The following is a 23,882-nucleotide window of genomic DNA, read 5'->3' on the forward strand; positions in this document are numbered from 1 at the left end:
CGAGTAAAAACGTAATCTTTTTGTCGTTACGTTCGCATCATGCGGTACTTGCCTGGAACCAGACCCTCAGGATCATTTATAATAAAAACCGGAGATGTGCCTTTATACGAGACGGGATTTAATAAAAATTGTGACACATGAAGCAGCAACTAATCACTACTATCCCTACTAATCATTGTAAGTGCGAAAGTAGCTCTATGTGTCTATCTATCTGTCTGTGTGTGATTTAGATGAAATTTGGTACGGAGATAGATTAAGGCCCTAAAAAGGAGAACACATAGTAGTTTGAATTAATCATCATCATCCCACGCAAACGAAGTCGCGCCGGGAAGCTAATAATTAAATATGAACTATAAAAGATTCGCTTGCATAAGATAAATAAAACTAGTAATTGAAGCGCAGGTGACAACGCCATCTATTTTTATTATCACAGAAACTATATTATAATAAATTTGAATGGGGCGGCCAATCTCTATTTGATAAAAATAATAAAAATATTGTTGAGCGTGCGAGAGTAGGAGCCATTGTAGTGAAAGTTCAAGCATTATACAAATAGACGATCAAATATTAGGATATATTAATATTTGAGGTGTACCACACTACACAAAGACACACACAACTCAAATAGGTGCAGTCAAGTGTAAAAATATGGGTGCATATAACTTACTCAAAAATATGTCTAACAGTTCTTAATTCGCTGACATAAGAGCTATGGGCTATGGGGACATATTTTTGAGTATGATGTGTGCACTCATATTTTAACACTTGACTATACTAATAAGAACATTTTTGATTGACCATCGGTGAACTTTATATCTTTACAATAGAGTTTATTTTCAATTAACAGTACATAGACGGCGGTAGCTAGACAAAATAATAGTAAGGTGTGTAATGTTAATGTGTGATATGCACTTCAAAGTGAATGGTCATGACAAGTTCATTTTATAAATATTATGTTAAATGGATGAACTATTTGTTAAGTTTATTTTTATTTTCCCACAGAGGTGCCCCATATGTCACTGGTTTACCAGATACCTCAGCCTAAGGAAGCTTAAAAATCCAGAGATTGGACTCAATGCAGAAATCCTTCGTTATAAGAGTCAGCTTATACTTCCTATGGTACGCAATACCGCCTCTACGTTCCATTCACAAAACAGCTGCCTTCGTCATATAGGTACATCATTTAATAATAGTAATTATAACATGAAAATGGTGTGTCCATACATTACATTGTTTGTTTTATAATAGTATTCAATTCCATCGCCTACGCAAGAAACTATAAAACTGTTCTCATTATCGCTAAATAATATATATGTATATTTATATAGAATTAGAGTAAAAACTAACAAATAAAAGAAAGAAACTAAAACAGCCTAGCGCAGAAGGGACACGACAGTATCTCGCCTGCGAGATAGCCTACCTATTTTTTTTCTAACTGTATTAAATAAAGAGGGATGGGTAGTCTATCTCATGGGCGAGATACTGTCGCGCCAATCATGTGCTCGCCCGGTTGAATCTTAGTAACTGTTAAAATTATTATTTTTTGCTTAAATGAAGGCAGCAGCGCTACTCGAACTATTACGAGTAGGTATGTACGACGTAATAAAAACTAAAACGGGACTTAGGTACCTACTCTTACCTACAAATTTGGAAATTACGTCCGTGATCAAAAAAATTGGTTAATATCCTTTTATTTAAATAAAATTGAAATAAATTCAATTAAAATAAGTCTGAAAGCCCTCGCTCTTATTTTTCCCGGGTTAAAAGCTGTCACGCGACGGAAGCACGGGAATAACGAGCCATGCAGTTATAAATAATTCGGTCAAGTCCGAGTGGGGCTCATGCACTTAGGATTCCGCTTTATCATACAATAAGAGATTTTCATAAATCTTTACTTTATAGCCTGATCTGTTATTATGAATTCAAATAAAATCCGTAGGTACTAATATGTATAAAGTATTAGGTAAAAACTAGTGCCTACGCCCAGTTTTTTGATTAGTTGCCAAGCGGATCCCAGTTCCCATGAACCGTAGCGAAAAAATGTAAACGCGAGGAATATGATGACGGACTTAAGGTTACTTTTTTGAGACATTTCCTGAGGGGAGAGTGCCGAAGGGACATATGCCCGCAGGTCCAATCCCAAGCGAGCGCACTAGTATTATATTATGTATTTATAAACTTGAACAGCCTATTTATTTATTTTGGTTGCTATAATATACCGATAAGACGGCCTGTTGCTACCGTTATTTAAATTGTAAACCTGTTTTGAATTTGTTTTAAATGTGATTCAGTCAATAATATTTACTTACTTATAGAAATGGTGCCGTGTGGTGCCGGCATCAGAAAATAAATAGCACCACCCCATCTCGTCCCGTGGGTGTCGTATAAGGCGACTAAGGGAAAACTGGCGACAGATATGCATATGAGCAAGGCTCGCCCGTATCCTTAGCGGGGTCCTTGCTCACAAGACCTGTGCGCGCGCCTCATCGAAAAAAAAAAAGAAAAAAACCTATAGAAATGGTCGGACAAATAGAAGATGGTATTAGTGTTATAAGGTTTACATAATTTGTGTACTGAACCCTAAAAAGATTAAAGAAGCCAAACGTATGGTAATTATATTGGAAGTGCTGTCGAGCGTGTCTGATCTTGTACTGTAGCAAGTATTCGCGCCTTGTTACTTTTAAGATATCAATTATTTACGGCTCTCTATAAATATATTATACATTATAATCCTTTAAATTTATGAAGTTTTATTTGATTGCACATTTAATATTTTCTTTACCTAAGGAAATGCCCATTAAGGTAATCGTACTAGTGCTCGACATGCTAATGCCTAGTGCCTAATAGATGACACCTTGCTGTCACCTCTATTGACAATGACCAAAGATATAAGTATGTAACTCCGTATAAGATAAATAAAGTCTAAGAAAAAAACGTGCCTCGGAAATCAAGAAAAAGTCATTCTCGGAAAAATGGCGCACACACCTTTGGCCTATGCTCAGCTAGATGGCGTGACAACACCGTTTCATATTTAACAATTTTAACACATAGACATCAGTGAATGAACATGGGTCAAAGTGATATAAAAATAATAAAATCATTTATCCATATAAATACATTTTTTGATAATTTTATACGTTTTCATTTTGAGTTTTAGTCGTGTGTCGATAGATGGCAGTAAATTTACTGTGACTACAAAATTTACTATGACAAGACCCCTCTATACTATCTATTATCTTTGGTGATATTTAATATCTGAACCCGCCTCTTTTGTGAAAGCGTTACATTAGAGCGCGTGTTCAGATACTTTTGAGCACCTCGGCCGTTCCGATATACCTGACAGCTATTGTATCTTATGCATGGCGAGCATAATACTTAGTGCTCAATATCGCAAACGCTTCTTCAATCTCATATTTAAGTTCACGTGCTCATAACTTACCTACTCCCCTACAGATAAGAAATAACTGTTATTTACATCTTTTTTACACACGCAACAATGGGGGCGACACCGGCAGTGCCGGGGCGGGATCGAACGTCGAAAATAATTTATTTAGCGAACCGGGTTGACCTCGACTTGTGGCGTATTAACTATATCGGCAAAAAGGCAATATAACCAGACGTCATGTTGAATAGACGTCGCATGTATAGGTACTGTTAAGGTATTAAATATCGAAACTAATAAAGTGCTAAAACTATGTATGTAACACGACCTTATTCCCTTTTATTAAGAGCCCATCAACGTGCACACTAGCGCCACTGCTAAATAATCGTGATTCTTTAAATTTAACGAAAGATATTTAAAAAAAGTGTGCACGTTGATGTGCTCTTAAGGGAGTACATAGTATTTTTAGCCTGTAAAAATATGTAAGGCGCTATGTGATATGTAAAAATAGATAAAGATAAATATAGACAAAACTGATAGGTCTTGTCAGATTTTTTTTGTTTGTTTTTTCGTGGAAATTGCAGCAGTCACTCAGACTGTGATATTATTACGGTATTTCAGCAATTATCAAAACACATCGTTGCGGGATAACTTAAAGAGTTTATTTTTAAAATATTCTGACGTACTTGTATAAGAAAGGGTCATGCCGAATTTGGCCTACGATTCGATAAGCATGCTATATATACGATAAATTTAATCATATTTCTTACAATCTCATACATATATTAGATTCCAACGGACACTTCTTAGTAAAAAAAATAAGTTAAAAAGTAATTAAACCAAATCAACACATCCCACGCCATTACATAGAATCAATGACATTTCATAAATGGACGTCCAGAGCCAAACAAAAAAGTATGGCAGCAAAATACCTTTCTACGATGTTCCTGTTGATGCTAATAACCTCGGAGTAATTAACGATGGAGCCGCCGTTAACCGGCGTTCCCCTCTGTCGAAAATAGGCGGCCAATGGTCAACCACATGTCAACCATATGTATGGACTGACGTTTGTCTGACATGACGTACCTATACATTTGATGTGCTTGTGCCCCTCCCCCGCAAAAAACGGCAGACTATTTTGTACCGAAAATTTAAGACATGGCATCTCCGTTGGTTATATCCTCTAAGCTAATAACGCTCACTTCAAAGAAAAACATTCATACCACTAACAACATACTGTTTTAAGCACTAAGTATCATATTTGCAAAAAGAACTGTGATACAGTAAAAACTTTTTATTCCAATGACTTTAATTGTAACATACCCAAATGACTTACGTCAAAAGTGAATAGCGAACGAATATGGAACGAATAGAGTCGCTATGGATTGTGTTTTCATATTAATTATTACATATTTATTCGATAGTACCTATTGTATGAAATCTAGAAGAGCACCAATTTACAATTAGCTTTCACCGGCTTTCCCCACTGAAGTCGTTTTTTACTTCTTTAAAATTGATTAACTTTTTTAATAAAACCTTATTTGATACCAGGTATCAGGATATGAATAACACGAAAATAAGTTAATACTTAAAAATACATTAAAATAAAGGGAACAATATATATCTAACTTTTTTTTTATAAATTACCTACAAAATAGGAATTCTAACTTCTTTGAAATAAATTAAGTTTATTATTAAGTGCCTTTTAGGCACACATTTGTTTTTGAAACATTCTTTTTTGGAATGAGTTAGTTATCGAATTCATTATAACAATCCTGTGATTGTTACTGTATTTCTTCTCTCTCTGGAATTGAAGTAAATATATTTACTTAAGTGATTGGTTTTACATTTGATGCTATAACAATTTTTACTATAAAACAGCTCTAGTTGTTATAGTCTATTCCGGTTCGCATGCTATGTCTTATTCATTTAAGGAAGTCGTATTAAATATATTATTTTCTTTAAAAAAATGTATTAACCTAATACCAACTGATTCGATTTTTGTTCCTTGACAGCCTTTAAACGCCCAATATCATCGATATGTTTACACTATTTACGGCACCTTATTTCCTTGTAATAAGGCATAATAATATTTAACATGGCTCGATACGAGGCAGAATTCCTAACCTCAAAATCGTAGAGAAATTCCGCTTTTATAATGTTCTGTGAAGTGTCCGTGAATTTCTAATAACTGTCGGGACTTTCATTTCATGTTTGGAGCCTAACAATATACCACCCATGTTTAGCGAGTGTTGGGCCAAACTTGTATGGGAGAGGAACATCATCCTTTACTAATCAAATTCGAAATAAACAGAGTGCCATGTGGATTAAGTTTTATTACTACTTACTTGCGTTTGATAATTATAGCGGGCAGTCCTCATTACCTGTAAAGAGTTCAATAGAAATATCAATCAAAATTAAACGGGTGGAAAATCAAGTCAACTAACTCAGAAAAAGATTAAAAGCCTTTTGGGGTAGAATTTATATAAAATAAAGTGACACCCAAATTGTGAGCGTTGGGATAAACTATTAAAGTAATTTAGGTATATGTCTGTGACAGTAATCGTCTGTGGGGCAATCTACAAAATAATGAGTTCACCGAACTTGTTTTCTTAACGGTTATCTCCACGTACTCTTTCCTATACGAAATTATGACCCAGCGACATATTACTTTCAGGATTTCCGGTACATCCCTTCCTTCGTACGTTTGGGACATTCGTATGCTCTTCATGTGAATGGGTAGACGCCTACACTACGCCTTTCTGAATTTAGGAGAAGACGGATTGTTTGGTTCTAAATGACTCGACGTCAAGTAGGTAATTTTTTTTTTTCAATTTTCGCCTTATCAAGCGGGATGATGAGTTTCATAATTTTGTTTCTCAACTACATTGGAATTTGGAATATGATTGTGGCAACCAAAAAAGTCATAAGAATACAATGTAATGTTGATACCAATTACTGTATCATGTTTGCAATCGCAAAATTATGGAAACAAATAAGTTTTCTTGTTTTTACCGAAGTTACTACTGCTTTAATATTAATTATATGTGGCTTTCCATTACAGAAGGGTCCTTATGCTTCAATTGCGATAACGATCATCTTGTCTGAAATTCCAACATAAATTTTGATAGAATGATCCTTATTGCACATGAAGCATAAGGACCCTTCGATGATGGAAAGCCTTCGCATAATATTGAGGCTTCCTTTTAAATACTTAGCCATCAATCATATTAAATGCGATAATATTAACCAGTTTACTAAGTGGTTCGCCAAAACGCAACATGTTGTGTGGCCAGCATTTTACTGATCTCTAAAATTGATATATTTGCCTCGGGCAATCGATTATGGTAATTATTTCAAGGGCTTAAAGTCTATACCAATACTCTAAAATTTCACGCACCTAGTACAGTCACGGTCAAAGCTTGTATAAATATACAGAGCCTCTACCATCAGTTTTAACATTGACATAACGCTCACGTCTACGTAATTTACTTTCTGTACATCTCGCTTCCACTATTGCTCGCATATGCGAGTACGAGCGAGATGCATAGAAAGTAAGTTACTTAAACGTGAGCGTTATGTCAATGTCAAAACTGGTGGTAGCCGTACAGGTTGCCCTCAGCCATCAACGCCTAGCCTTACCATAGGCCTTACGTGGCGTTGCAAGTTCATTCATACATAACTCACAAAAAAAGCTTTTTCATACATACATATTTTTCATACGTCTTGGGTCCTTTACTATGCACCGTTTAAATATTCGCCCGTATTGAATTTACACACTGTATACACTTCCGCTGATTAGATATGTCTATGTTTCCTATAGGATAGTATTTTTTTCTCAATTATGTGGTTAATCGAATAACATACTTACCTATATACTTATGATATTGTAACTAGACGGGCCCGCAGCTCCGCTCCCGTAAATGAAATAAAGAGTTTGTCTTATGTTTAGTTAAATACCGATAATATTATGTATTGAACCCTGCCAGGGTTTATAACTGTGATAGGGACTTCTTATTTGTAACCGATATTTGGATAACTTAATTCGCAAATTTCTCAAAAAATTATGTGATTTGATAAAAGGCAAGATTGTATTTTTTCATCTACGTAGGTATTTATTCAAGAAACTATAAAACTGTTCTCATTATCGCTAAATAATATATATGTATATTTATATAGAATTAGAGTAAAAACTAACAAATAAAAGAAAGAAACTAAAACAGCCTAGCGCAGAAGGGACACGACAGTATCTCGCCTGCGAGATAGCCTACCTATTTTTTTTCTAACTGTATTAAATAAAGAGGGATGGGTAGTCTATCTCATGGGCGAGATACTGTCGCGCCAATCATGTGCTCGCCCGGTTGAATCTTAGTAACTGTTAAAATTATTATTTTTTGCTTAAATGAAGGCAGCAGCGCTACTCGAACTATTACGAGTAGGTATGTACGACGTAATAAAAACTAAAACGGGACTTAGGTACCTACTCTTACCTACAAATTTGGAAATTACGTCCGTGATCAAAAAAATTGGTTAATATCCTTTTATTTAAATAAAATTGAAATAAATTCAATTAAAATAAGTCTGAAAGCCCTCGCTCTTATTTTTCCCGGGTTAAAAGCTGTCACGCGACGGAAGCACGGGAATAACGAGCCATGCAGTTATAAATAATTCGGTCAAGTCCGAGTGGGGCTCATGCACTTAGGATTCCGCTTTATCATACAATAAGAGATTTTCATAAATCTTTACTTTATAGCCTGATCTGTTATTATGAATTCAAATAAAATCCGTAGGTACTAATATGTATAAAGTATTAGGTAAAAACTAGTGCCTACGCCCAGTTTTTTGATTAGTTGCCAAGCGGATCCCAGTTCCCATGAACCGTAGCGAAAAAATGTAAACGCGAGGAATATGATGACGGACTTAAGGTTACTTTTTTGAGACATTTCCTGAGGGGAGAGTGCCGAAGGGACATATGCCCGCAGGTCCAATCCCAAGCGAGCGCACTAGTATTATATTATGTATTTATAAACTTGAACAGCCTATTTATTTATTTTGGTTGCTATAATATACCGATAAGACGGCCTGTTGCTACCGTTATTTAAATTGTAAACCTGTTTTGAATTTGTTTTAAATGTGATTCAGTCAATAATATTTACTTACTTATAGAAATGGTGCCGTGTGGTGCCGGCATCAGAAAATAAATAGCACCACCCCATCTCGTCCCGTGGGTGTCGTATAAGGCGACTAAGGGAAAACTGGCGACAGATATGCATATGAGCAAGGCTCGCCCGTATCCTTAGCGGGGTCCTTGCTCACAAGACCTGTGCGCGCGCCTCATCGAAAAAAAAAAAGAAAAAACCTATAGAAATGGTCGGACAAATAGAAGATGGTATTAGTGTTATAAGGTTTACATAATTTGTGTACTGAACCCTAAAAAGATTAAAGAAGCCAAACGTATGGTAATTATATTGGAAGTGCTGTCGAGCGTGTCTGATCTTGTACTGTAGCAAGTATTCGCGCCTTGTTACTTTTAAGATATCAATTATTTACGGCTCTCTATAAATATATTATACATTATAATCCTTTAAATTTATGAAGTTTTATTTGATTGCACATTTAATATTTTCTTTACCTAAGGAAATGCCCATTAAGGTAATCGTACTAGTGCTCGACATGCTAATGCCTAGTGCCTAATAGATGACACCTTGCTGTCACCTCTATTGACAATGACCAAAGATATAAGTATGTAACTCCGTATAAGATAAATAAAGTCTAAGAAAAAAACGTGCCTCGGAAATCAAGAAAAAGTCATTCTCGGAAAAATGGCGCACACACCTTTGGCCTATGCTCAGCTAGATGGCGTGACAACACCGTTTCATATTTAACAATTTTAACACATAGACATCAGTGAATGAACATGGGTCAAAGTGATATAAAAATAATAAAATCATTTATCCATATAAATACATTTTTTGATAATTTTATACGTTTTCATTTTGAGTTTTAGTCGTGTGTCGATAGATGGCAGTAAATTTACTGTGACTACAAAATTTACTATGACAAGACCCCTCTATACTATCTATTATCTTTGGTGATATTTAATATCTGAACCCGCCTCTTTTGTGAAAGCGTTACATTAGAGCGCGTGTTCAGATACTTTTGAGCACCTCGGCCGTTCCGATATACCTGACAGCTATTGTATCTTATGCATGGCGAGCATAATACTTAGTGCTCAATATCGCAAACGCTTCTTCAATCTCATATTTAAGTTCACGTGCTCATAACTTACCTACTCCCCTACAGATAAGAAATAACTGTTATTTACATCTTTTTTACACACGCAACAATGGGGGCGACACCGGCAGTGCCGGGGCGGGATCGAACGTCGAAAATAATTTATTTAGCGAACCGGGTTGACCTCGACTTGTGGCGTATTAACTATATCGGCAAAAAGGCAATATAACCAGACGTCATGTTGAATAGACGTCGCATGTATAGGTACTGTTAAGGTATTAAATATCGAAACTAATAAAGTGCTAAAACTATGTATGTAACACGACCTTATTCCCTTTTATTAAGAGCCCATCAACGTGCACACTAGCGCCACTGCTAAATAATCGTGATTCTTTAAATTTAACGAAAGATATTTAAAAAAAGTGTGCACGTTGATGTGCTCTTAAGGGAGTACATAGTATTTTTAGCCTGTAAAAATATGTAAGGCGCTATGTGATATGTAAAAATAGATAAAGATAAATATAGACAAAACTGATAGGTCTTGTCAGATTTTTTTTGTTTGTTTTTTCGTGGAAATTGCAGCAGTCACTCAGACTGTGATATTATTACGGTATTTCAGCAATTATCAAAACACATCGTTGCGGGATAACTTAAAGAGTTTATTTTTAAAATATTCTGACGTACTTGTATAAGAAAGGGTCATGCCGAATTTGGCCTACGATTCGATAAGCATGCTATATATACGATAAATTTAATCATATTTCTTACAATCTCATACATATATTAGATTCCAACGGACACTTCTTAGTAAAAAAAATAAGTTAAAAAGTAATTAAACCAAATCAACACATCCCACGCCATTACATAGAATCAATGACATTTCATAAATGGACGTCCAGAGCCAAACAAAAAAGTATGGCAGCAAAATACCTTTCTACGATGTTCCTGTTGATGCTAATAACCTCGGAGTAATTAACGATGGAGCCGCCGTTAACCGGCGTTCCCCTCTGTCGAAAATAGGCGGCCAATGGTCAACCACATGTCAACCATATGTATGGACTGACGTTTGTCTGACATGACGTACCTATACATTTGATGTGCTTGTGCCCCTCCCCCGCAAAAAACGGCAGACTATTTTGTACCGAAAATTTAAGACATGGCATCTCCGTTGGTTATATCCTCTAAGCTAATAACGCTCACTTCAAAGAAAAACATTCATACCACTAACAACATACTGTTTTAAGCACTAAGTATCATATTTGCAAAAAGAACTGTGATACAGTAAAAACTTTTTATTCCAATGACTTTAATTGTAACATACCCAAATGACTTACGTCAAAAGTGAATAGCGAACGAATATGGAACGAATAGAGTCGCTATGGATTGTGTTTTCATATTAATTATTACATATTTATTCGATAGTACCTATTGTATGAAATCTAGAAGAGCACCAATTTACAATTAGCTTTCACCGGCTTTCCCCACTGAAGTCGTTTTTTACTTCTTTAAAATTGATTAACTTTTTTAATAAAACCTTATTTGATACCAGGTATCAGGATATGAATAACACGAAAATAAGTTAATACTTAAAAATACATTAAAATAAAGGGAACAATATATATCTAACTTTTTTTTTATAAATTACCTACAAAATAGGAATTCTAACTTCTTTGAAATAAATTAAGTTTATTATTAAGTGCCTTTTAGGCACACATTTGTTTTTGAAACATTCTTTTTTGGAATGAGTTAGTTATCGAATTCATTATAACAATCCTGTGATTGTTACTGTATTTCTTCTCTCTCTGGAATTGAAGTAAATATATTTACTTAAGTGATTGGTTTTACATTTGATGCTATAACAATTTTTACTATAAAACAGCTCTAGTTGTTATAGTCTATTCCGGTTCGCATGCTATGTCTTATTCATTTAAGGAAGTCGTATTAAATATATTATTTTCTTTAAAAAAATGTATTAACCTAATACCAACTGATTCGATTTTTGTTCCTTGACAGCCTTTAAACGCCCAATATCATCGATATGTTTACACTATTTACGGCACCTTATTTCCTTGTAATAAGGCATAATAATATTTAACATGGCTCGATACGAGGCAGAATTCCTAACCTCAAAATCGTAGAGAAATTCCGCTTTTATAATGTTCTGTGAAGTGTCCGTGAATTTCTAATAACTGTCGGGACTTTCATTTCATGTTTGGAGCCTAACAATATACCACCCATGTTTAGCGAGTGTTGGGCCAAACTTGTATGGGAGAGGAACATCATCCTTTACTAATCAAATTCGAAATAAACAGAGTGCCATGTGGATTAAGTTTTATTACTACTTACTTGCGTTTGATAATTATAGCGGGCAGTCCTCATTACCTGTAAAGAGTTCAATAGAAATATCAATCAAAATTAAACGGGTGGAAAATCAAGTCAACTAACTCAGAAAAAGATTAAAAGCCTTTTGGGGTAGAATTTATATAAAATAAAGTGACACCCAAATTGTGAGCGTTGGGATAAACTATTAAAGTAATTTAGGTATATGTCTGTGACAGTAATCGTCTGTGGGGCAATCTACAAAATAATGAGTTCACCGAACTTGTTTTCTTAACGGTTATCTCCACGTACTCTTTCCTATACGAAATTATGACCCAGCGACATATTACTTTCAGGATTTCCGGTACATCCCTTCCTTCGTACGTTTGGGACATTCGTATGCTCTTCATGTGAATGGGTAGACGCCTACACTACGCCTTTCTGAATTTAGGAGAAGACGGATTGTTTGGTTCTAAATGACTCGACGTCAAGTAGGTAATTTTTTTTTTTCAATTTTCGCCTTATCAAGCGGGATGATGAGTTTCATAATTTTGTTTCTCAACTACATTGGAATTTGGAATATGATTGTGGCAACCAAAAAAGTCATAAGAATACAATGTAATGTTGATACCAATTACTGTATCATGTTTGCAATCGCAAAATTATGGAAACAAATAAGTTTTCTTGTTTTTACCGAAGTTACTACTGCTTTAATATTAATTATATGTGGCTTTCCATTACAGAAGGGTCCTTATGCTTCAATTGCGATAACGATCATCTTGTCTGAAATTCCAACATAAATTTTGATAGAATGATCCTTATTGCACATGAAGCATAAGGACCCTTCGATGATGGAAAGCCTTCGCATAATATTGAGGCTTCCTTTTAAATACTTAGCCATCAATCATATTAAATGCGATAATATTAACCAGTTTACTAAGTGGTTCGCCAAAACGCAACATGTTGTGTGGCCAGCATTTTACTGATCTCTAAAATTGATATATTTGCCTCGGGCAATCGATTATGGTAATTATTTCAAGGGCTTAAAGTCTATACCAATACTCTAAAATTTCACGCACCTAGTACAGTCACGGTCAAAGCTTGTATAAATATACAGAGCCTCTACCATCAGTTTTAACATTGACATAACGCTCACGTCTACGTAATTTACTTTCTGTACATCTCGCTTCCACTATTGCTCGCATATGCGAGTACGAGCGAGATGCATAGAAAGTAAGTTACTTAAACGTGAGCGTTATGTCAATGTCAAAACTGGTGGTAGCCGTACAGGTTGCCCTCAGCCATCAACGCCTAGCCTTACCATAGGCCTTACGTGGCGTTGCAAGTTCATTCATACATAACTCACAAAAAAAGCTTTTTCATACATACATATTTTTCATACGTCTTGGGTCCTTTACTATGCACCGTTTAAATATTCGCCCGTATTGAATTTACACACTGTATACACTTCCGCTGATTAGATATGTCTATGTTTCCTATAGGATAGTATTTTTTTCTCAATTATGTGGTTAATCGAATAACATACTTACCTATATACTTATGATATTGTAACTAGACGGGCCCGCAGCTCCGCTCCCGTAAATGAAATAAAGAGTTTGTCTTATGTTTAGTTAAATACCGATAATATTATGTATTGAACCCTGCCAGGGTTTATAACTGTGATAGGGACTTCTTATTTGTAACCGATATTTGGATAACTTAATTCGCAAATTTCTCAAAAAATTATGTGATTTGATAAAAGGCAAGATTGTATTTTTTCATCTACGTAGGTATTTATTTAAAACTTGTTTCAACATAAAATTATGGGGTTGCATTTGAATTACGCATTATAGGGAGGGCGGAGGGAGTAGGACCCCCCCCCCCCCCCCGAACCCATCCCCAAAGTTAGGAAATCAATAGTTACCACGAAAATATATTTTTTTATTTTTTGAGGTTATGTTCAATAATACAACCAAAGCGTATGAAAGGGTAACCAATTTGGAATTTCGTATACATATTTTTGAGCACTTTGTCCGTATACATGTTTTTGAGCACTTTGTCCGTATACATGTTTTTGACCACTGTTCTTCTTTTTTGACAGCGAGTCGGGTGTGTTGTGAACGCAAGATACCTGACACTTCTCTTCGCTTCGCTCGTCGTCGTACCTAACGGTGACTCTGGCACTGTATTTCGTTTTTGACAGCGAGTCAGGTGTGTTGTGAACGCAACTTCAAACACGTATAAAAAAATATTTTTACCGTTGACTGTACGACCACCGCCCATAAATCGCATTTTCATACAAACGTAAATAGTCCCCATTTCCCTGTCTGGATATTGACATTACTTACGACGGCTACGGTGACGCAACGACCGAAAATGAGTCCTGGCTTCCGACACCAGATCACGCCATGATTCCCGGTCTTGCGATAGCTCTCGCCAGTCGCCATGGCCGAGGTTGATCAGATCTTGAGCAACCCTTGAGCTCCAAAATATCTGAGCATGCACTTTAACTACATTATAATTTACATTGTTCAGATATTTGTGAATACCTACCTCAGCCGTTCCGATATATCTGATGGTGACTGTTCAGCAAGAAGAAAAAATCCTACCTGGTCGAGTCGTATCGTATTACGCGAGAAAACAGTTCCCGAATTGGTTATATCTGTAAAGTCATTAAAGTATAATTATCACACACACATTATTACGGGCACCATCCCTTGAACTGATGGGTTCTCTGGCCCATCTCGGCAGCCCGTTCCCCGGACGAATGGCAATGTTTGCCGAAGCCGTGAAAGTCAATCTGAATAATATAACTCAAAAAGAAATTTAAAACAATAAAATACAAATTATTAACACGATAATCATACGATAATATTAATTTGATTGATATGTCATAAATGGCATAAGTCACTCGTATGGGCTATGGACTAAGGTTGAGGTTGGCAGCACTTTTTATTTTACTTCGTGTAAAAAAACTCGGAAATACCTGTATACCAACATGACAAACATAATTTAGTTTACTTTAACTTACGGATTATTTGGTCTAATCTGTAGCACCGCCAAACGAAAGCAACCGAGAGTTGCCGAGAAATGGCCGATGTCGTAAAATGAAGATTGTTATGAAAATTTCTTTTCCTTATTGTAAATAAAATACGCATCGGAAGCGATAGTTTTTATGCTCTAGTTCTATTCCCATATGTGGATAATTGATTTGAACAGGTTTTTCTTATCATACGTGCGTCGTATTCGAGAAACGTGTTAAAAACTTTTTTAGAAATTTGTAAGGCGCCATCTCGCTTCTTCCCTCGTTTTTTATCCCGTTCTGGTTTTTCAATTTTATATATATGATACGCCTACTTGAATAATAAACTATCTTATCGTATCTTATTTTATAACCTCCTACGCATTATGCCAAAAATAATTATTCCAAAAATGCCTTACATTATTTTAGAACAGAGCTGATACTCTTCAAACCGCTAGATAGATTTTGATCAAACATAGCTAAGAACCACCGCAAGGAAACTTGCTTTCACGTAAAACCGCATCGAAAACGGTCCATCCATTGGAGAGCTACGATGCCACAAACAAACAGACACTGGCGTCAAACATATAACACCCCTCTTATTGCGTCGGGGGTCAAAAAACCAACCCATATTTTCTTGTTTCTCAAATAAGATTAACATTTCTCATAGTAATATGTTTATGACTATGACTGTACAGATATTATCATACATATAACTGTAGCAAGCAATTTTAAAAGCATTGCCTTCGAATTCCGAGTGATCGCTCTCATTTGTAACAAGCGGTCATTATCAGATTAAACATGACTTCTTAACACCGCGGTCAAATGATTACGATCTACGATTTTATTCGGATGAAGTGGTGGGCCACAAAGTTAAAAATGGGTGTGATAAATATACGAACAGACAGACGGACGGACGTGACGAAATAACAAGGGTTCCGTTTTTGCCCTTTTGCCGGAACCCCAAAAAACCAAGCAAATTTGTATCAGTGTCGAGTTACTGATGGATAACTGGATTCGGTTCTTTAGTTCTGCGGCTAAAATTTCTTCAACAACCAAAAGGTGCAAGGTAGATTTCATAAGATTTTTTATTTATTGTAATCCTTCCCATAAACGGGTAATAATTTTCGTTGAAGCTAAAAAATCAAGGTTTAATTGCTACCCGCAACCACCATTAAATTGTAACCCAAACCATTATTAATCACTCAAAGATAACACAACAACTCTGGATATCGTCTTTCGCGGTTTACGCACTCAAGTCACACAACCGGGCGCCGAATATAAATGGTAGGTGTTCATTTGTTTTTGCAACCAGGTTTTTCTCGTATGGGAATTTTATTTACAAATACTGATTGCGGCAAAAACCTTGCATTGAAGTATAAAATTCCTTGCAACGAATATATACGCCCACCCTGTACAAAAGAAAATTTATAGATAGGACTGAAATAAATGCTTGCCATCAAAATTATAAATCACAGTTGTCATGAAAATCAGACTCATTACGACGTGAAACGTGCTCTCACTGTCTGAAAATCCGGAAATGAGTGTTACAATACCGTCGGAATGTACCCAAACACCAACTTAGCTTTATTGTCAGAACGGTCGACAAAATTGTTGAGCACTTTGGCACTGTAAACTGCAACTACTTTGAATCGCGGGGTATTTAACATTGGTGATCGATTTTTGAGGAATAGAGACTTGATTTTTGAACCCGAGCTTAAGAATTTTATAATGCGGTTGGCAACCTTAACAGAAAAGAAAAGCATGATGAAAGCGCTCAGAAACAAATTCCTTCCAGTTTAAAAATCGATGATCAATATTCCGAATCAAAGTAACCCAACCGTACTTCGTCATAGTATACTTAAAATCCTATCCTCCGCGTTTATGACGAATACGAACTACCATTTACAAAATGACAGGTTCTAAGTATGTTAATCATTTTGTTGAGCTTACTATACGAGCTATACGTGATAAGATTTCATAAATTCATAAAATATAGAGATATGTAGTAAAGCTCGTTCCATCGTAATGACGTGTCAAGATTAGGATAAGACCACAGACTACCGGAGAATAATGTCGGATTCAGTCTCAGCTACATTAATCAAATGACTGGGCTTAGATTACTTAGACTTAGACTATTATATAATATAGACTCACATAATATATGTCTCTTTTAAAGATAACGAAGAAGTGACGTTGACTGTGGGTAATTCGAAAATATTGTGTTTTAAATACTAGTGTGTAGGCCGGTAAAATGGTAGCCGAGCGACAAGGCGTGCGGTGCGGCTTCTAAACCAAAGGTTCGAACCTTACATCATATAAGTTGATGATCTTCTAATATATTATCATCTGATGTTTACTAGTAAGGACAACATCGGGAGGAGACCTGTACATCCATCAATTCATGCATGCAGCTATGTGAAGTCCCTAATCTACGTGCGGTATATATCTTAGTAAGTTTGAAGCAAAATAGCCTGTCCTTTTTGTACATGTTACAAATGTTACAATGAAGTATTAAGTGTAGCAGCTGTTTTGAGTTGTATTAACACGGAACACCAACTTTGTAAACACATTTATTTTTCCAAAATATACTTTATTCTTAAGTAAATAAGAGCGTTTACGACGCTAAAACTACGTGTAAGAACTATGCTAACATTTACACAGACAGCTGTCGCTGATTAAGATCTATTCACTAATCTATTTCATGTTTATCTGGTAATGTAATTTGGAGACATTTCATAACAAACCGCGCGACAGTTACAAATACCCATAAAATTTCTGAATACTTGGGTATTCATTACGTGAAATTTATTAATTTATTACTTCAATTCAAGGAATCTACAGTAATGTACAATCGATTCTTTGAAGCGAAAGAGGTAGGTATGTCAGGATCGTAGCAAGTGGAAATCCGTGGTCTCTGCCTACCCTTCCGGGAAATAGGCGTGATTATATGTATGTATATGTATGTATGATTCTTTGAATGCTACTGGCCAATTCTCATGAACATCACTGGTCTATGTATTAGTTAGGGAATGCAAATCGGTTATTTTTTGTATGGAAATAACCGCGGCGTCGGTTAAAAACCGATTATTTCCATACAAAAAATAACCGATTTGCATTCCCTAGTATTAGTGTACAATACACCTCAATGCTGAATTGTACGCATGCTAGGTATACTCGTATACCTAGGTGCCTCTTAAAGTACTAGAGGGACTTTGCGAATAGCTGGTTTCCTTATAATATTTTCTTTCATCGAAAGGCATCTGGTACTGCGTACATACATAAGATGTGAGAACCTTTATTCTTAAGGCCAGGGATTTCACCAACCGTATTTTTATTTTTGGAAATGTAGGTAAGTTATATTACAGAGAGGGCCTACGCGAGCAATCGGCACATCTACATAATGCCAACTTACATGTTAACCTGCCTGTTATGTGTATGTTATATAAGTATCGTCCTGACCGAATTTGTTAGAATAATATTCCATTCTCAGCCAACCCATTGTTTTTCAATGTGATACTTAATTAAACATACTTACATTTAGGATAATTTCAGTTTTATAGGTACACTTTAGATACATAAAGTGATAGCCAAAACTTAACTTTAAAAGTTACGGCAAATACTTAAATGTGGTAGAAACTCATTTTCTCTATCAATATGCAAACAGTTACACACCTATGTAAAGAAACCTCAAAATGCCGGTGTAAATTATTATTTTGGTTTGTCGAAAATATGCGTTGGTGGTGTAATGGTCAGCATAGTTGCCTTCCAAGCAGTTGATCCGAGTTCGATTCTCGGCCAACGCATACTTTTTGCAAATTGTTGTTATAACCCCTTATTCCTTTAATGTTATTTTATACAATTACATGATGACGTCACTTTCTGACACCGCGTGAAAAAGAAACGAGCGCTATATCGTGTTATAGGTATCTTGAACGGTAAATAAGCGCGAACATAATACGCTTTCAGATTGAGCTAGTACGAATTTTCTATCACTTAGCCAAGCATCTTAAATTGTAACAAAATACATTGTATTAGTAACTTTCAATTTTTACTGCACTGATGCACTCTCTATAAGACCCAACGCCGCAAACTTTTAAACATGAACGCTTGAATTGCAAGGAAGTTTGTGAAGAATAAAATAACGAAGCGAAGACTCGAAGAAGGCAATCAACGGTGAGAAACCGAGATTGCATCCAACTCTGATTTTAAACAAACTAATAATAATAAAGTTGAGGAATAAAGATTATGTGTTTCCGACCTATTCATGCTGAGTTTACACAAGGTTGGTGAACTAATGCTTCGTATTTTTTTCTTTTTCTTCTTTTTCTATTATTAAAACACCAAGCGCAAATGAAAAGCCACTCTACGTATTATTAATTCAAAGAAACAAGCATACACACCTCACAACTGAAATCTTGAATCCGTTAGGTAGGTATTCATACCTTAGTTTTTTAGGGTCCCGTAGGTACCTCAAAAGGAAAAAACGGAACCCTTATAGGATCACTCGACATCACTCGTGCGTCTGTCTGTCTGTCCGTCTGTCACAGCCCGTTTTCTGCAAAAGTACTGGACCAATTAGGTTGAAATTTGGTACACATATGTAAATTCGTGACCCAAAGTCGAACATCTTAAAGTAAACAAATGAATTTAAAACATGGAGGCCACTTTTGGGGGGTGAATGAGAAAATAAATAAATAATGTTTTTTAAACTACATATATCGTGCTACAATATCAAATGAAAGAACTTATTTTGAGAATTTCAAACATTTTTTTTTTGTAATTTTAAAATAAATAGTTTAGAAGTTATTTAATAAAATAGCCAAAAAATTACCATTCCACCCCCCTCCCCTTTATCTCCGAAACTACTGGGTCTAAAATTTTGAAAAAAAATAACGTAGTTTTAGATCCGACCCCTACGGGTTTTTTAAAGGCAATTCACTCGCGTTTCACATATAAAAAATACATTGTTAAAAATTAGGTAATGTACGGAACCCTTGGAACGCGACGCGAGTCCGACTCGCACTTGGCCGGTTTTTTTAAGTACCTACCCGTGTTGGCGTCAACCTGACTTCGTACCTGGCTACGTTCACACGGCGTCATTTTTCCCGTATACCGTATACGAGATTTTATCGAATATCGTAGTGACAGCAAAATTTGTATGGCAACTCTGAAAATCGTTCACACGGCGTCTATACGAGAAAATCTCGTATTCGAGACATATTTTTTACCGTATACCATAGGGTCTTGCCACCGAGAATGCGAGATTCTCGAAATGATTTCATCGAATGCGATACTCAGTGGCGCTTACGTTTACGTTGAGTCGTTCACACGGACAAACTAGTTTTTCGTATACGAGACGCGCGCGGGGGCAGGCAGCCGGCAGTTGTGTTTGAAACGTCGTTTGCAAAGGTCATGATGGAGGACGGATTGCCGATTACGATCGAGTTATTTAAAAGCTTATATGTATATGCTTATATATATTCAAAGCTGGCTATTGACATACGAAAATAATTAAAGAACACACGTTCATAATTTCTGATGTCTTGAAAAAACGCTTCGAATCTTCTTTGTCGGTGCCAACCTGTTTTTAATAAAGGATGGACCCAATATCTTCTCGGGCGCCGATGCCTCCTCCTTAAATACCAATATAAAAGAATTGGAATACGGGGATCCATGTCGGCGTGCACTCAACGACTGGTGGTGTGGCGGAAGCAAGCCCCCTACTCTGTCTGTTCTCTTTGACGGCGCAGCAACTAGTATCATTTCTCTCTCCTTGCTCTTTTAAACATGCCGTTTGTCAAAAAAAGACAACCATACTGTTGACAAGATGGACTTCAAATCCAAGTGTCCCCTTTTTAGGTGACCCAGGTTGTGCATGTGTGCGTAAAAACGTATATGTGTGCTCTTTTAGGGATGTGAAAATTCGATTTTAATCATGTTATATATCGATAAACGCTACACAGCGGAACGAAATAGCGATTAACTGAAGCTTCAATATCTTCGTTAAACATAAACATAATTGAAATGCTAATAGATAATGAATATATTATAATGTAATAAAATAATTCAATTATTGCAGAACACCTATTTCAGTAGGTATTTATGTATTTTAATTAAATATCTGAACTTTCCCTTGGTTCTCTCCTGGGGCGTGACTATAAAATTGTGATCTGATAACCACAATAAAGAATAAAAGCGTTTTTGTTCATTTTAGGTATCGTTAAACCATTGAAGTAAAATTAAAATTGCATGAAATGTCGATAGTTTATCGATATGACTTTATCGACATGGCTACAGCAAAGTGGGCCGCTTTGTTAATCGTACACTAAACAAAAAGTGGTCCCACTGACAGCTCGCTTGGAAGGTATCTGTATATTCTTATATCTATGGGCGGAAGGTAAATTGCATCGAATAGATGCCGTGTGAGCGGCTGTCACGTATACGGGAATACCGTATACGAGAAAAAACCGAATGGATCTTGGGCCGTGTGAACAGACGTCCCGTATACGATAAAACCGTATGCGAGAAAATATCGAATCGAATAGTCGCCGTGTGAACGTAGCCTACCAGTCGGTCAAGTATTAGGTACTACTAAGGTAGGTACCTAGGTATAGAAAAATAAGTAAGCTTAGAAAGCTCACTTCATACAAAGATAACCTCTTTATAATAAATTTTTCTCAAAAATGGACGGCAAAGTCAACTTTGCCGTTTAAAAAATAGGTCGCGAAGTGCGGAGTTTATGGTCAGACAAAAATTAAAAAGTTAAAAACATTGCAGTCTCGATTTTGGGACTGCAATGTTGCATACAAATTCCATTATTTGTCGAGTTCCAAACTTTTTAAAAGTTTAAATGGCCATATCAAATGAAGGCACAGGCCCATTAGACAGCCAAACAGATGATTAATACTTATTGTTATAATGTTGGTACCGCGACTATTTAGCTGCCTCAAATAGGTTGGCGTATTTTCGGCAGAAAAACACACTTCTATTTTAAAATTTAAAAAATAAAAAGGCGGCAAAGCAAACTTTTTCAATTGTTTCTACTTTTTTCTGTGAAAATATATACGTAAGAACGTTGCTTCTGTAAAATATTCCTATTATATTTATATTTATTGCACCATTTTTGAGAAAAGCACTATATATGACTCGGCTGGAAGGCTACTTGCTGGCTTCGGATTCAATTAAACGGACTCCCAAGGTCGTCCGTTTAAAACGAATCCTCAGCCTGCAAGTAGCTACTTCCGAGCCTCGACAATAATGTACTATTAAACCAGCTTTGTGAAAACTTATTTATAGTGAAACCTACTTGTAAAGTCGGACTCGCCCACCGAGGGTTCCGTACTTTTTAGTATTTGTTGTTATACGGCAACAGAAGAACACCATCTGCGAAAATTTCAACTGTCTAGCTATCACGGTTCATGAGATACACCCTGGTAACAGACAGACGGATAGACGTACAGAAGGACAGTAGTCTTAGTAATAGGGTCCCGTTTTTACCCTTTGAGTGCGGAACCCTAAAAACTATTAAGTTTTAAGCGAGTTTAAAACTTATTAATAATATTTTTAGCATACCTCGCAATTATTGCTTCACGCATAGTGTCGCATATGTCTTCTACTTTTTGTACTCTGTCACAGAATAAATAATAGTACTACTCTGTTCAATTACGCCTAGGTAAGCAGTGGCGGATTTCCCATAAGGCACAGTAGGCCCGGGCCTAGGGCGGCAAGATATTAGGGGCGGCAAATTGTGACAAAAAAATCGCTGATGATAACAAAAAATAACTCAAAATTAGGCCAGGCAACGAATTCTCAAAAAAAGGTACCTATAGATGGAAATGCTTGAAACACAATTTTTGACTTCGTACCTAACTTTATTTGGACTATCTAGGAGGTGAACATATCAAAAGTCCTCGGCCGTAGCCCTTAAGACGGGGGAAGAGAGGGGTTTGAATGTCACATTTTTCGGTTTTTCGCTTATATCTCTGAAACTATGCGTTCTAACCACATGATCATTATACAAAATGAAAGCTGGTTAAATTTGCTACAAGTTTTTCGATATCTTGAGGGCCCTCCATACCTACTTGTGCGCGAATCGCGGCGCGAAGCCGCGAACGCGAGTGTTTCGTCGATTTCGCAGATTTTGACGCCTTCGCGCCTTGTTCCCCGTTTTTAGGGTTCCGTACCTCAAAAGGAAAAAACGGAACCCTTATAGGATCACTCGTGCGTCTGGCTGTCCGTCTGTCACAGCCTATTTTCTCCGAAACTACTGGACCAATTAAGTTGAAATTTGGCACACATATGTAAGTTAGTGACCCAAAGATGGACGTGTAACGTAAATAAATGAATTTTAAAAATGGAGGCCATATTTGGGGGGAAATTAGAAAATAAAAAAAATTTTTTTTTATAATTTTAGGAAAAATGTTATATGAGTGTTTATAGGTATAGCAAAAAAAAATGTTTTTGTTATGTTTCTTTTTTAGATTTTTTGAATGTTTTACAAATACATGGTACATAAAAAGTCAATGTTATTGGTAAAACTGTCACTTAAAATGAATAAGTATTTGCGGACTTTTGATATGTTCACCTCCTAGGTAACGAGTCCAAATGAAGTTATTAAGTTAAAAATGTGTCCCAAGCATTTCCCTCTATACCTTTTCGTTGCCTGACCTAAATGTAGTCAATATGATGGGTGCTGATGCTGAGAAAGGGGCGGCTACAAGGCCTAGGGCCTAGGGCGGCAAAGACTACAAATCCGCCACTGTAGGTAAGTGTTAGGAAAAAGTAGAAGACATATACGATACTATGCGTAAAGCAATTGTGAGTCAGGTGCACTTTGCTCGTGCTCTTCGGCAGGCGCTCAAGTGATCGTGTACTTTCATCACCTGGCACTACTTTTCCCCCAAATGAACCGCCTGGCATTGT

The 23,882-nt window shown here is 36.2% G+C and overlaps 1 protein-coding gene and 1 non-coding gene across 2 annotated transcripts in view; both read left to right on the forward strand.

Moving 5' to 3' along the window:
• LOC134794326 (monocarboxylate transporter 10-like) overlaps nucleotides 1-23,882 on the forward strand; it is a 196,029-nt gene that overhangs the window by 46,487 nt on the left and 125,660 nt on the right. The window lies entirely within an intron of this gene.
• On the forward strand, nucleotides 18,692-18,763 carry Trnag-ucc (transfer RNA glycine (anticodon UCC)). Its single transcript has one exon. It is a non-coding gene; the product is annotated as a tRNA-Gly (tRNA).

Source organism: Cydia splendana, chromosome 10 (genome assembly GCF_910591565.1).
Source record: "Cydia splendana chromosome 10, ilCydSple1.2, whole genome shotgun sequence".
Taxonomy (NCBI): Eukaryota; Metazoa; Arthropoda; class Insecta; order Lepidoptera; family Tortricidae; genus Cydia; species Cydia splendana.